The sequence below is a fragment of the Microtus oregoni genome, unplaced genomic scaffold (genome assembly GCF_018167655.1).
Source record: "Microtus oregoni isolate MIOR12 unplaced genomic scaffold, Mior012 000008F_ref0000371, whole genome shotgun sequence".
Lineage (NCBI taxonomy): Eukaryota > Metazoa > Chordata > Mammalia > Rodentia > Cricetidae > Microtus > Microtus oregoni.
Window position 1 is genome coordinate 2,372,062 of NW_024543067.1, and position 15,360 is coordinate 2,387,421.

Here is a 15,360-nt window from a genome sequence, read left to right on the forward strand (position 1 = left end):
GTTCCACCATCCCTCCCTTCTGTACCGCTGTGCCTTATCCTGCTGCTGATTCTAGTGTTACAAATAATTATCTCCTTATGTGAGCATCTCCCCATGCAGCTGCTGGCTTCCTATACTCAGGAAAATACATTCCCTGCTCTCTGGCCTTGGGGGCCCGGCTCTGGTACTGCAACCTAATGATAATCAGCTTGCATTCGTTTAATTGAGTAGCAATCCCGGAGGACCACTCCCTGCTCCCTGGCTTCCAGGCCTGCAGGCAACTGCTTATTTAACAAGCTGCTGAGTTTAACAGATGGATCTCAAACCCGGGAAATTTGATTCCAGTGTCTTCTCTTTTAACTATAGGCTAGCTCTTCTTCAGATCTCCCACTTCTAGGAAAACTGAGAACAGGTTTTAAAACATAATCTTTTAAACTATGCTCTCAAAACTCCTTCAGAATATCTGCCACTTGAAATCTCTTTATTTTTGGAAGGAAATCGTCAATTCATGATCATCTTGAGGTCATTGGATCATTAATTGCTGGTGTCCACATTCTGAACCCTAGCTCATCATCTTTCAAAGATCAATGTCATTCACTTCTTCAGGCTATGGCTTAGTATTATGACACCAGTTCTAAGCATAGCACATACAACGAAATAGTAATATTCCTATCCACAGAAACATCTATAGAGGACTGGAGGTATCTTAGAAGGAGAGCGTCTGACTCTTGAATCATTTCTTACTGGTTGGTGCTCACTTAGGACTGTTCTTTGTGTCTTATACTCCAGTCCTGCCGACATTCCAGACGTCCAAGGAAACACAGGGATTCATCTGCCTTCCAAAACCCTAGAAAATTCTGCTAAATCAAGAATAACCACAGAAAGAGCAGAGAGATAGGGATTGTAGTCAAAATATCCCTTCTAAAGCAGTGACATTCAGCCAAGACAAAGCTAGGGTTTTTAGTGGGCATTCATGCCCCAGAGTTAAGGGAGTCTGTACTTGTCTATGTTCCCAGAAGCTGTCAAACTCTGGTCACAGAAAAAAAGTTTACCTTAACATCCCAGTGAATCTTACCTGGGAATTTTCTCATCTGCTTTTTCTTTTGCTTGGTGTATGTTTTGTCCAGTTTTCACATAGCATTAGTCTTTCTTCTTCTGGATCTCTGTCTAAGCTACCCTCTTTTTTATAAAAATAAAAAACAACAACCTGTCTTTTTTTCATTTTACATGCCGAATCCATTTCCCACTCCTTCCCTTCCTTCTGCTCTCTCTACCTTTGCCCCTCCCATTCATCATCCTACCCCCACCCCATACATTCATCAGAGAGGGTGAGGCTTCCCATGGGGAGTCAACAAAGTCTTAAGCTACCCTCTTGTTAGTAAACTTTTCCAAGCCAACAGACATAAAGCAGCCATAATTCTCTCCTCACAGAAACTTCTATTGCCTTTATTTTGCTATATTTTGATGATCCGACTTGCTGTTTTGTTTTCATGTGCCTGTGGTGTGAACTTGTTCTGATAAGTGTGTACATGTAAATGTCCCTGTACATGGAACCCAAGGTCAATGTCAGGTGTCCTTTTTTAGATGTATTTCACTGAACTTGAAGCTCATCTATTCAGCCAGACTGGCTATCCAGTAGTTTCAGGAATCTGCCTGTCTCTGAACCTCCCCCCATGCTGGGGTTACAGGAGAATACCCACCATCCCTGAGCATTTATGTATATTCTGAGGATATGATCTCAATCACTGCACTTATACAATGGCCCTTTACTGACTGAGACATCTCCCTGAACACCAACTTGTTATTTGTATTGGTTCGGGTTTGGGTTTTTGTTTGTTTTTTTGTTTGTTTTAACTTAATATCTTTTTATCATCAAGTTTGACTTGTAGTTCAGGCACCGGGTTTGTTTATGACAGGATGGTATGGTATATGGTGGTATCAGCACCTACTTAGTGAATATATGACTGGATTGACTCAGGCATACGACTTTGATGTGAGCTATTTGTCATGGACAGTAAATAAGAAGTCTAACAGTGGAGAAATTCACAAGACCTTCAGAATAGAACCTTCAGGAAAGAGTCACCACCAAACAAAGAATACCGAAAAGGCAACTGGAAATTCTTTTGTTTTGAACAGTCTTTATATTCACCAGAAAAAGGCAAAATTGCTTATATTTTTCAGAGTAAAACATATAGTGTATGTATGTATGAGTGTGTGTGTGTGTGTGTGTGTGTGTGTGTGTATTTTAACTTGGCTACACTGTAATAGTCTCTTTTTGTCCATTCTGGCTGTTTCAAGAGATCCCACACCCTGAACTGCAGGCCCCAAAACCCTTACAGATTTTTCCCAACATATGCACATGTGTCATAACATTTAACCTATAAATTAGACACAGATAGATATTAGAGACAATCATTCCTAGTATACTAGCACAACACAGGAGAACAAAATAGAAGCATGCAGGAAGGACCCAAGCAGTAGCTGAAAAGATGACTCCATTTCCAAGTCAAACAATGTAGGTATTAGTGGAAGAATCCTCATCTCAGTTCATTGGTTCTTAAGGAACTACAGTCCAGTATGTATTCACCAGCCACGTGATGAACTTCACATTTCTGGGATAGTCTCACAAACCGCATTTTAAGTGCTTAGAGGTTAAGGACCACTGGTAAGTACCACTGGATGGCTGAGTGGATCAAGAGAGGATCTGTAAAGGCTACAGAGATGGATGAATAGATATAAACATGCACATGTCTGGAGAAAGAAGAAGAAAGACTGTTTTTAATGCATCACAAACTTTCATTGTTCTACAAAATGATAAGAAACCAGAAAGTAAAGTAAATCTGAAAGCATTTATACATACATAGACAAGCATACCCTCTGCAGTTACCCATGATTTCCTACACTGTAAGGCATGTTTATTCAAAGATCACGATACTTTCCCTGTAATTAACACTATCCAAATACCCATGTGGATTTATTTCTGATGTATTGGGGGGTCGTTACAATATAGTTGGGAAATAATTTCCTGTCTCTTTTGCGTTGGTGAAGACTCACTAGCAGAAAGCTGTGTGGTGTTCTGTGCATTTTTTGCAAAGCAGCTCCTATGACTAAAACCGTGTGGAAAACCGTCTTTGTTTTCTGTTATGTGTTATTCCTGTGACCTCATAGGATTTGTTTTCCTTCAGAATGATAGATTGACTCATTTCTAAAATGCAATTAGAGCTTCGTTATCTACTTCATTTCCCACCAAGACTGCATTGCTTTCTCGATAGCAGGCACAATATTCAGTTCTATATTGAATAACATTTGCATAATCAAAATTTTGTCAATATGGCTTATTGATTTCCTTACAAACTGAAGCCATAGAGAAGACACTGAAGATTATTACAATTATAGAAGAGAATTCAAAGTCAAGTTGGTAACTCAAAATCAGCTGTAGAAGTAAGCAAAGCCTGCACCACTGAGTCAGCTGACCAGCAAGCTGTGGACATGAGGCTCAGATACCGAAGACTGGTTATGTTACAGTTTTGATGGGAGACCTTAAAAGTAAGTAGATCACATTATACCCATAGTAGAAATAGGCACTTGTATATATTACTTGGAGTTATAAATAAGCCAGTATAAGAATTAAGTAACTATAAATAACAAAAGTAGGGAGATGTTGAATATATTAAATGCATACTTTTCATAGGCATATTTTTAGTTATCTAAAACAGATTAGTAATGGATATAGATTTCAACATATTTTAAATAACTGTACTAAAATAGTACATTTAATAGTAATTCAACTTTTACTATGTGTGTATGTTACTTTAACATATGTAAGATTCCAAAAATAAATAAAACACATGAGCTATCATATTGACTATGAATAAAAAAATCTTATGAATGATTTTGAATTTACAACTGAATAATGTTAATCTCATTGGGATTCCTACATTAATTTCTTGTTAAATTTTGCTAATGTCCCTATAAATTAACTATTACACAAGAACCACCTTAAAATTGAGTGTCCTGGAGAAAGTAAGGGTGTATTTGGAACACATTTTGTCACACGGCCTGAAACATTATCTGTGTATATCCTAACTTTGCAGCAATGTCAGGATCTTGTCATTCTCCTTAAAGAAGAGAAAGAGATGCGGAGAGAGGAAAGCATAGTATTCTTTGATCACGCTTGCCTGGCCACAGGAGAGCAAGCAGATTGACCTGTCCATCCAAGCCAAGTAATTCTTCACTCTCTCACTCTTTGTTTATGACTTTATTTCTTCATCCTTGGCAAGAACGGGAAGTAAATCACAACTTTTCTTGGCTGAAAGGCAGAGCGAAACAGCTGTGACCCTTGAGATATTGTTTACCTTACTGCCTCCTGATACACACTCAGTCACTTTCCTTGGACATGCTTGATGGCTTCTGTTCCCACGGTTGGCTGTGCCGTCTGCTCCACCAATTGATGAAGAGGCAGACAGTGGCTGCTCTAAGCCACATTTATTAGTTTGTTCATTAACAATTTACAGTCTGCCAGGTACGGAGGCAGCAGTAAATAGGAACACAGAAGGTAACCTACCCTTATGAGCCTAACGGTTTAGTAAGAGATGGCAGAGATGGGGGTGCTAATCATGATGTAATAAGAAACACCAAAAGATGAGTAAAGTCAGGTAGGATCAGTCAAAAACATAATTCTCGATCTGAAAAAAAGCTGTGGAGAGAGGTAAGGTGCAGAAGGAGTTTGCGAAGTGCTATTTAGACCTTTGGGGCAGGCATTGATCTAAGACTGTGGAAGAATTCGTGACACGGTAAAATATAAAATCCAGAAATATGTAACTGTGGTGTAGTCACAAATCCTGAAAGATAGGGATAGAGTAGATGTGGTATGCCATGCAGATCACCCCTTTAGGACCAGAACACTAACCCCCAACTGCTAGGGGTACTTGGTGCTGCAGACTTAAAGCAGATACTTCCCCAGCAGTTGCCTTCGCTTAAAGGCAACAGGCCTCTCAGCAAGGGCACGTGCTTGTGCTTAGGCATACCTGACTCATGATTTACCAGCTGAGGGATACCAAAGGCTGACTGCCTTGCCTCAGAGCAGGAGTGACTGTGAGCGAGTTCCATACATTCTCCTGTGTGGGAGGCTGAAGAACGCTGCCTCAAAGAATAGGTCTTAGTCCCTTGAATTTGTGAATGTTTTGTATGGAATCCAAATGATCACAAATGTGATTAAATTAAGGGTTTGAGATTGGGCAATGTGCCCAAAGTTTGGGGATACAACCACTGAGGATAAGATAATGTGAGGGCTTATAGAGATTAGAGCATTGCAGTCACAAGTCAAGGCATGTCCACAGACACACGAAGAGGTAAGGTGCAGGGTTTCTTCATAAATCTTGATTATGGTTGAGTGGTCCTGAGTTCAGAATCCTGACCACTGAAACTGATTTAAAAGAAGAAATGTGTAGGGAGAATCTATTAGAGTCTGGGAGAGGTTTCAAAGAATTGATTTAGGTGTATAAAGGGGGTAATAGGGGTGAACACTCACTGATAAAGGACAGCTTAGACATTGCCACAGTTATTCTGCCCGAGGGGAAAGAGCACCAACAGCAAGTCACCTGCTCTGCTCCTATCATCCAAACCAATGTCAGAGCAAGAAAAAGAGTGACTGCCTCCTTCTTTTCTTATGAGAGATCATGTCTGCAGACAAGAAGCCACACCTTAAGGCCAGTGCTTCAAATCTATTGGCAGAATGGATTCCCACAACACTTCCCCTTTTTGTCTAAATAAGAAGGTTCTAATCCTAACATAAGACTATTTACAATAACAAGACTTATCAAGCATTGTCCAGGAGAAAGAAAGGGTAATAACGTACACAAAAGTAGGACTACAACCAACAAGAATAACATCAAGCAAGAAACACATACTAAATGTCCCGGATATAGGTAATTGGCCTATAGGTAAATAGGTAAAATACAGTTAGGCAGGAAATCCAAACAAAGATACAGAAAGACGTCATGGAGCTACAGAAGGAGTAACATGGCAGGGTATCACTGAAAAGACAGGGCTAGGTGGCAATACACAGATTAGTAAAAATGGGTTAATTAAATTGTGAGAGCCAGTCAGTAATATGCCTAAGCCATTGGCCGAACAATTGTAATTAATATTAAGCTTCAGAGTGATTATCCTATAAGCAGCTACAGGACCAAGTGTGATGCACAACAGCTTCTGACTACAGGGAAGCTTTGCATGGAGTCATAGTTGTAGTAATATGTTTCAGGAGCCCCAGGGAAGCCAACTCTATGTTGGTTCAGCTGCTTCCTCTGCCAATCCTGTGAAGCAAATGAAGTTCAGGTAATTATTCCCTAAGATCCTATAGTCTGGACCTGCCTTTTGTGGCCCTACTTCGGCAAAGCAGGATCGATAAAAAATTCACAGGAATTGGGTGTAACCGTTAAATTTGTATATGAACTTGACTAAGCTATTAGAGGCCCAGAGAACTGGTAAATAGTTATTTCTGGATATTTCTGTAAGGGTCTTTCTTCAAGATACTAGTGATTGAATCAGTAGGCTGTGAAAGGCTGTTGCTCTCCTCGGTGCTTGGGGCATCAGTCGATTCAGTGATGGCCTGAAGAAAACAAAAGGTGCATAAGGGCAGACTCCCTCTTTCTGATTAATCTAGGATGTAATACCCTTCTGCTCTCAAACTAAGGTCTACAGCCCTAGACCAGGACAACAGACTTGGGTTTCCCTGTTTTCCAGTTCACAGAGTACAGATCTTGGGACTTCTCAGCCTTCATAATCTTGAGAGCAAATCATTCCCTATAAATTCCCTCTACAGCTCTTTGTGTCATAGTGGTGCTATTCCTCTGGAAAAGCTCAATTCCTGGGATAAAGGAGAGGCAGGAAACAGCATGTGACAATACAGAGAGAATCCGGTCCGTCTGGAGAAGCTGGGGATCATTTGGAGTAAATAGTTCTCACTTTGTTTCTGCTTTCTTTTAAGCCCAAACCTAACCCTGGAACAATGGCCCTGCTACATGTAGGCCTTCCAGTTACGATCAGGAGCTTGAACCCTAGCTCAAAAGCAATGGGAGTAGCAGTGAAGGACTTTTCTGGGTAGTCAATGAGACGTGTGTGTTCTTTATGATCACTGGTTCTGTGTACACATTGAAGTGAAGGACAGAAGAGCCAAGCAAGAAGGGAACGAGTGATGAGAAAACAGCCCCAAAGGTTCCAAGGCTGCACGAACTCCCTGTGATTGCCTTTTGAGCTTTGAAAGGGAATTACGTTCAGTGAGGGCTGATCTTGAGCCTCCTGAATAAGGGTTTAGAAGCTAATACTTTGAGAAGACAGCAATGGCATATGCCCTTGATCATGGCTGGTAGAAAGCGGTGAGATCTGGCTCTTATCAGCTGGGTTTGGATCCCATCTCAATCTATATTTTTCCACTTATTTGTAATACAGGCTGAATCAACTTTTATTAGCCATGCCTATACTTTCTCCGTCATACAATAGGGTTAATAATGATATCTATCCTGCAGGCATTATTGGATCGATTAAATGAATTGATATAAATAAAATAGAGGAAGCTTGGCACATAGCAAAGCTTAATAATATTACTTGTTTGCTGAGTAGTTTTCTGAAATGTTTTATAGTGAGTAGTGTTATCCATGGATCCAGGCCATGAGGCATCAAGAAATTTTAAGGAGAAAGTAATATATTCATTAACAGTGAAAATGTGCACTATTGAAGGGTTCATCCATTCTGACCTCTCCAGTGAGAATGTAACACTGGGCAAGGCAATTCCCTAAATTTATAGTCAGAAGTTTATCTATGGCCATCTTGACAAAACCCACTGAAGGCTAGATTCCTACTACATAGTCTTCCTCATGATTTTGTTCAAGAAAAAACGGACCTGAACAAGATAAACAATGCTAAGTTCACATCGTCTCCATCTTCCCCGAGAGACAATCTAATGGAAACACAGCCATAAACAGATGCCATGATTAGACGGCACCATGGGAGACTGTATATGGAGGTCAACTTCCGAGTGTTATGGTAGCAAAATGAAAGGAAGAACAGTATCCCCGTTGGGCAGATAGACAAGGGTTCATCAAGACAGTTTAATCGACAAGTGTGTAGTATCACACTGTTCCTGTTAGAGAATCTGAGAATAAGCATTTAAAGCAAAAAAGAACAGCCGGCAAACGCAGAGTCTGGAAGGAAACCAGATTATTTGGAAACCTTTGGTATCTGGAAGATTGCTTTGGTATCTGGAAGATCAGCAGTAAGGCAGGCTAGTGAGAGAAGGGACAGCAGTCTAGCCCAGGAACGGGTCATACAAAGCCATGCTGAGGTTTTCATGGCTGTCCTGCAAACAAGAGGAGGCTGGAAAATTCCGCGATGCAATTGTGGGTGAAGGAGGATCAAATTATTCCAAAGCATCCTGAGAAGATTGAGGAAATGAAGCACCTTCAGCACAGCAGACTCAAATATCACAGTGACAGCACAAAATACTATCTTAATATTAATACAAAATTCCAAGCATATTGTGGCTAGCACTATCCCTAGAAATATGTATTTTCAGATTACCCAGGCATGTTCTAGTTGTTTCTGTTGTATGTATACATCAATACACCCTTGCCTACTTTATAGAAAAGGAAGTTCAATGGAAGTGCTTCTATAGCCTAGACCGAATAGAGAAGTGAAAAGATCAGGCTAGGAAAACTGTTTTGCTGTTTAGGGTTTTACTGTGAATGTCTACAAAGGAAAAGTATTTGTTGTCTGAATGGAATTGCCCTATCAATCTCCACAAATGTTTCTGTTCTTGAGAAAAACCGGCATGCATTAATCAACACCTGGGTCCATTAATCTCAACTAGGTAACATTGCCCAACAGAATAAAATGTGCTAAAATGTCACTTCCTAAAACTGAGAATTTTCACCCATTATGGAAAATTTAAAGTACAAATTCTGGATCAAAACCAAAAGACATGTGATACGTTTTGAAAATAAAAATGTATAAATAGTCTTGTTTAGGTGTTTTCCCCAAAGATATTCAGCATTGAAGTAAAGTGCAATGTCTTAAAAATATATTCATAATAAAACATAGACACTAAGTTATGAGGGAAACATTTTAAAAACTCAATATCTAGACATAGATTATAAGTTCTTTAGAAGTTCTCCATGTGCCTTTATGTTTGTATACATATATATTTATCAAAACTTCTATACATTTAAATTATATCTTGGATATCCTCCCCCTACTGTTACCTGAAAATTTCTAAAATTAATATACCATTTGGCTTCTATATCTGACATTGTTATGACTCTATGATCTTGAGGAAAGGAAATAATCATTGTTTTATCCATAAATTGCCTAATTCTTTAATTTTTTGTTTTGTTTTGTAAAATTTGCTATATTCCAGTAATATTTACAGCAGGAAATCATTTTAAACTTTTCTTCAGATTCCTTTAGCATCTCTTCTACACCAGGTTGCACTGGCTGTACTCGTGCCCTCATTTAAAGCTTTTTGGGGGGGCTGAAAGGTTTCAGAAATTATATCAGTATCATAGAGTGGTGATGGTGGTCGAGATGAGAAAAGGGTCAGTGGTCAGTCACTCATTACTCAAGTTGGTTCTCCCTAGAACATGGAGAATCAAAAGTCATCCCACCTCAAAGAGTAGTTTCAATGTGCCAGCCTTTTCAAAATACAGGCCATGTATCTGAACATCATAGTTTTCTGCTTAGAAATCTGTAGTGGTTTGAATGAGAATGTACCCCCTAGGTGCAGATGTTTGAAAACTTGCTCCCCAGTTGATGGCACTGGTTGGGTGGGTTTAAAAGATGTGGCCTTCCTGAAGGACATATGTCACCAGGAGTCAGTTTTCATGTTTAAAAAGCTGTCATTTTGAGTTTGCTCTCTCTGCTCCCTGCTCTTGTGGCCACACCTTTTGCCCTGCTCTCATGGACTCTAGTGCTCCAGAACTGTGTGTCCATATAAACACGTTCTTCCTTAAACTGCCTTAGTCACGGTGTTTTATCACAGCAATAGAAAAGTAAGGAATACAAAATTGAACTCTATTATTTTGTCAAGTGGCACCTTAGGTTAATTAGGCTTAATTTGATTAAGCCGTGTCTGTGATTTCATTACGAGACATCCTACCTATAAATGGCACCTAATCTCACTGGCTTCTTTCTGGAAAAAAAAAAAAAACTGATTTGGGAGTAGAAAGCATTTTGGTTTAAAGTAAAAAAAAAAAATTATCTGAACTGTCATTAGCTCCATTGATGAGGCATTTCTTTTTGTACCAGTACTTGAAATAAAGACAAACCCTTTTTAATTCATTATATTTTTTTAAAATTTTAACTCAAATTTACAACTTAAAAATAATCTTCAAAAATCTGTAGGGCTGCTGAAGTAGGTCCGTGATTCAAGATACCCAGGAAGCTGAGGCAGGAGAATCAAGTGAGAATCCTGCCTGGGCTTCACATGATTTCAAAGACAACAGGAGAGACTGACCGAGATTTTGTCTCAAACGACAGAAGAGGACCACAGCTGTAGCACATGCGAAGAGCACTTAGCAAGCATGCCAAGACCTTGGCTGTGACTCCCAGTACTATAATAAATTAATAACTAAGTCAATGAGGTCCTTGAGAGGATATTTATTTCAGTATATTTTAAAATCAAGTTACCCCAATAATAGTATCTTCACATTATGGAGTTTTCCTTTCTAAAATTATATAGTTAAATATTCAGAAATTAAAGTTGAAGGATTTTGGTAGTGGTCATATATTTTCTATTAAACAGCAAAAGTAGTTTATGTTATTTAAAATAAATATTATAGATAAGTATACAAAAATTTATTTCATGATTCAATACACAGAAGATTAATAACCTTATTTTACACCAAGACCCACATGAAAGTTAGTGGTTTAGAGGAGAAAGACCTAGAAAATTGAAAACTCACTGCTCTTTAGATTTAGTAAGATTGAAATTATTCCTCAAATAGAACCTAACAACAGAGAGCACACAAAGTCCTACTCTTGCCAAGTGTTTCAAGATATGTTAAATATTTTTTATTGCCAAAATCCTAATATGTCATGTGATGTCAGTTTCACTGGATTTAGCATGAAAATGGAAACACCCTTGTGTGTCATCAAGGTATTTCTGCAAGCATTTGGCTGAGCCGGAAGATTCTCCCTGAATGTGGGTGGCAGTATCCATGGGCCCTGGACTCAGAGAGTGGGGACAGAGCACTTCTTCCACTGTTTCCTCCCTGCACACACAGTACAATGGCACATTCATGCTGCTATCATTTCTTCACCGTGATAGACACTGCTCAGATTGTGAGCCGAATTCCTTCGCTTCCTTAGCTGGCATTTGTCATGTATTTTGTCACAGAAAAGAGGACAGGTAAATAGCGCACGTAGCTGCTCTCACGACGGAAAAGAGATATTCTGAGAACAGTTAAATGGAAAAGAATCACTAAGGCATCCTGTTCAGCTCCCACAGAAGTTTCCAGAGTAACCCCCCCCCCCAACACACACACACAACCACTTTACTGCAAGAGATTTGGAATGTTGCCTTTGTTGTTTGCTAAATTAAAAAAAAAATCATGAGTTTTTAAAGTTTCAGCATCATTCTACTTCCTACACGTAAGAAAAAACTTAATTTTCACCCTGAGCAAAAGCAGGCTTTCTTCACTCAAGAATCTACTTATCCCCTGTGGTTCTAGCCGCTCACGTCATGATTCCACAAACACTCTGCTCTTTGGGGAATCTAGTGTTCAAGCCGAATCTGATAACTCCACCACAGAAACAGGGTGTCAAATACCCCACTGCCGACCTTACAGAAATGGCCACACCAGCGTCACACAATTGTCTTTGTTTCTAAGGCAAGCTTCTGAGGTTTACAGTCTGTCTGAATCCGGCTATAGGAACCATCTCTTCGTTGTAGGTACAATAAAATTAATGGACTCTGTGGTCAAACCAAATCTAAATTTGGTCATCTTTTTGTCTCATTGCAGTCCATTAAATTTTATGGGTGTCTTGAAATTTTAAGTAGGAAGAATGCAGTGGAAATCTTAAAGCCCGACTTCACAGTTGAGCAGAAAATTAGCAGAGTAACAGCGAGGCGCACATTTGTTCAAAGGCGCTTAGTATCTGCCCAGACCTTAGCAACTACTGTTTTCTTTTAATAATAAAAATGAGAAGCCTTTTGGAGGAAAACTAACAATCACGTATGACTTCAAGATGAAGGGTCAACTGGGCCAGTTCCTGAAGCCTGTGACACACAATAATGTGCTCAGCTCTGCTGGGCCAGGAAGTCACAGGCCCTGTGACAAATTTGTGAGAAGCCACCATGGGCTATTTATAGAACAGCACACAGACAACTTGGAAGCTCTCCTCCGTGTTGAATAGAAATTGGTAGTAGCTGCCATTGGTAGTACACAAGCCACATGACAGCCTTTGGCTTTGTTCTAAAGGCTCAACACAGGGAGAGGCTAAGGGAAGCTGAAACTTGGGAAAACTCCATTTGGAGCTGAAGTAGTTCAGAAGGAAACTGTCTGATGTATTCCTTTAAAAATATGTCAGGGGCTGGAGAGATGGCTCAGAGGTTAAGAACACTGACTGCTTTTCCAGAGGTCCTGAGTTCAATTCCCAGCAACCACATGGTGGCTCACAACCATCTATGATGAGATATAGTGCCCTCTTCTGACATGCAGGTGTACATGCAGACAGATACTGTATACATAATAAATAAATAAATAGATCTAAATCTTTAAAAAAAAATGGCAGCATCAAGAATGTGTGCTGTGAACTGGGTGGTGGTGGCGCACGCCTTTAATCCCAGCACTCGGGAGGCAGAGGCAGGGGGATCTCTGTGAGTTCGAGGTCAGCCTGGTCTAGAAGAGCTAGTTCCAAGACAGGAACCAAAAGCTGCGGAGAAACCCTGTATGTATAAAGAATGTGTGCTGTGGCAGGATCATGGGAGAAAATATGGTAAGCATTTGCTGCTAGACATCTTCATAGCTCCTGGGCGAATCGTCCACTGATGAAGTCTTGATTGTTCTTATAAAGACTTTTCTTTCTTGCAGATGAAATCACAGAAACAACTTCCTCTCCACTTGATGGAAATGCAAGGTTAGAACAGAGACCATTCTCAATGAATCACTGACCAGAAAGCTGGGTAGCATTCCACAAGGAACCTTAAATATGCTTGCTATTAATTTGTTAGTTTAAATTATAAAACGAGTTCCACTGACTTATGTGTCTGAAGACATGGTCACCAGCAGGTGGCTATTGGGGAGGTCACTGCACCTTTGAAGGGGGAGTCTCACCAACAGATGTGGGTGGAGGGCTTTTGATGGCCACACCCCGGGCCATTTTCTACAGTAAGTTGTTCCTGTGTTCTGCCTGCCAAGATGTGAGCACCCACCATCCAGTACATCACTCCTATGTTACCATGCCTTTCCCACCAGGATAAAGTAACATCAGGAATGTGTGCTGTGAGCTGGGTGGTGGTGGTGCATGCCTTTAATCCCAGCACTCGGGAGGCAGAGGCAAGGGGATATCTGTGAGTTTGAGGCCAGCCTGGTCTAGAAGAGCTAGTTCCAAGACAGGAACCAAGAGCTACGGAGAAACCCTGTCTCGAATATATATATATATATATATATATATATATATATATATATATAAAGAATGTGTGCTCGAGGACCTGAGAAAAGAGCGCCACCACTAATGGTTTCTGTCGAATATTTTTGTCATATCAGAGAGGAAGGTAACAGTCAAAGAGAAGTGGTACTAAGAAATGAGGCCAGTACTGAGATAAAACTGACCATGGGATTCTTGAGTCTTTGACATTAGATTATGGGAGGAATGCAGGAGAGTTTGGTGATGCAAAGAAAGAAACCCTTGAGTGCTCTAAGCAAAACAGAATAGGCCATTCATCCAGGAGCCAAGAAAGCCAACGCACCAACAGAAATGCAGACAACACAGCAGTGCTTCTGAGAGTTCAGATGGGGACAAGGACCGTAGACTCAGGGTAGACTCCATTTGTGGTACGTTCTGACAAAGAATGCCTGCATTATATGCTCATGTCCCAAAATGTTTAGCTGAGGTTGTTTCCTAAAACAATGAGCTATCGTATTGTGTGGAGGAAATTCATTCTGACTGTAGTGTGGCTGTCACATGTGCCTGTTAGTCAGGTTGATAGGAAAACTACAGAGCAAAATTTAGATCAGATGTAGAAAGTATGCACTTTGGTAAGGGAAGGCGTCTTCATGCACTTAAAGTTGCAGACAAGGCAGGGGTGGGCAAAGTGGCTGTAACTGTTGAAGAGATTGGTCCATTTGGCCCTAGAACAAGAGGAGAGGTGTCTTTAGGGAAAAACACTTCCCATTAAAGTTGTCAGAGTGTAATAGCGCAAATTAATTTGAAAACTATTCTTCGGAAAGAGACCGTTGGGCTGGAGCGTTGGCTGAGTGGTTAAGAGCGCAGGTGGTTGGATCCCCAGAACTCAGGTGGCAGCTCACAACCATCTGTAACCCCAGTTTCAAAAATTTCCTTACCTCTTCTGACCTCAACAGGCACCGGACACACCCCTGGTACACAGACATACATGTAGGCAAACCATTCTTGCACATAAAATCATTGAACATAAGAAAAATATACACAGATTGAAGTCTTTGTAGAGCTAGGGCGGATGAGGTGTCTTCACGCAAACTGAGACGCCTTGTGAAGCGATTCCCAAGGTTTGAATGCACAAATTAACTCTTAAAATGTTGTACCTCTATTTACCTGTTAATAAGACACTGGGAATAGATGGGTCTTCTTGGTGCCGGTCGACTCCACATTCTGCATGCAACCTGTGTGCATGCGTACATATCTGCACACATCTGTGTACACACTTTGATTTACCATCATATAATAGCATCTCATTGAGAAGATAGTTTAGATTATTTTCTATGAACTAAAAATTGAAGAGTTGGAATAAAATAATGTTTCAGCAGATAAAATACTTGACCATGAAAACATGAGGATCAGAGCTCAGAACCCCAGGATTCACAAAGGCCTTGGAGGGCTTGGCAGCCTCTTTATAATTCCAGCAATCTGGAGGCAAAGACGGGATGGCCAGTGCAAACTGGCTAGCTAGAATAGCAGAATCAGCAAGATCTGGGTTCAGTGGGAGACCCTGGCTCACTAAATAGAGACCAATTGAAAAAGACACCCAGCACCAATATCTGAGCTTCACATAGATGTGCATATATATGTACACGTAGCCCACATGCTTCCACACTCATGTAAACATTGTGTACACATCACACACGCACACATACACACACACACACACACACAGAGAGAGAGAGAGAGAGAGAGAGAGAGAGAGAGAGA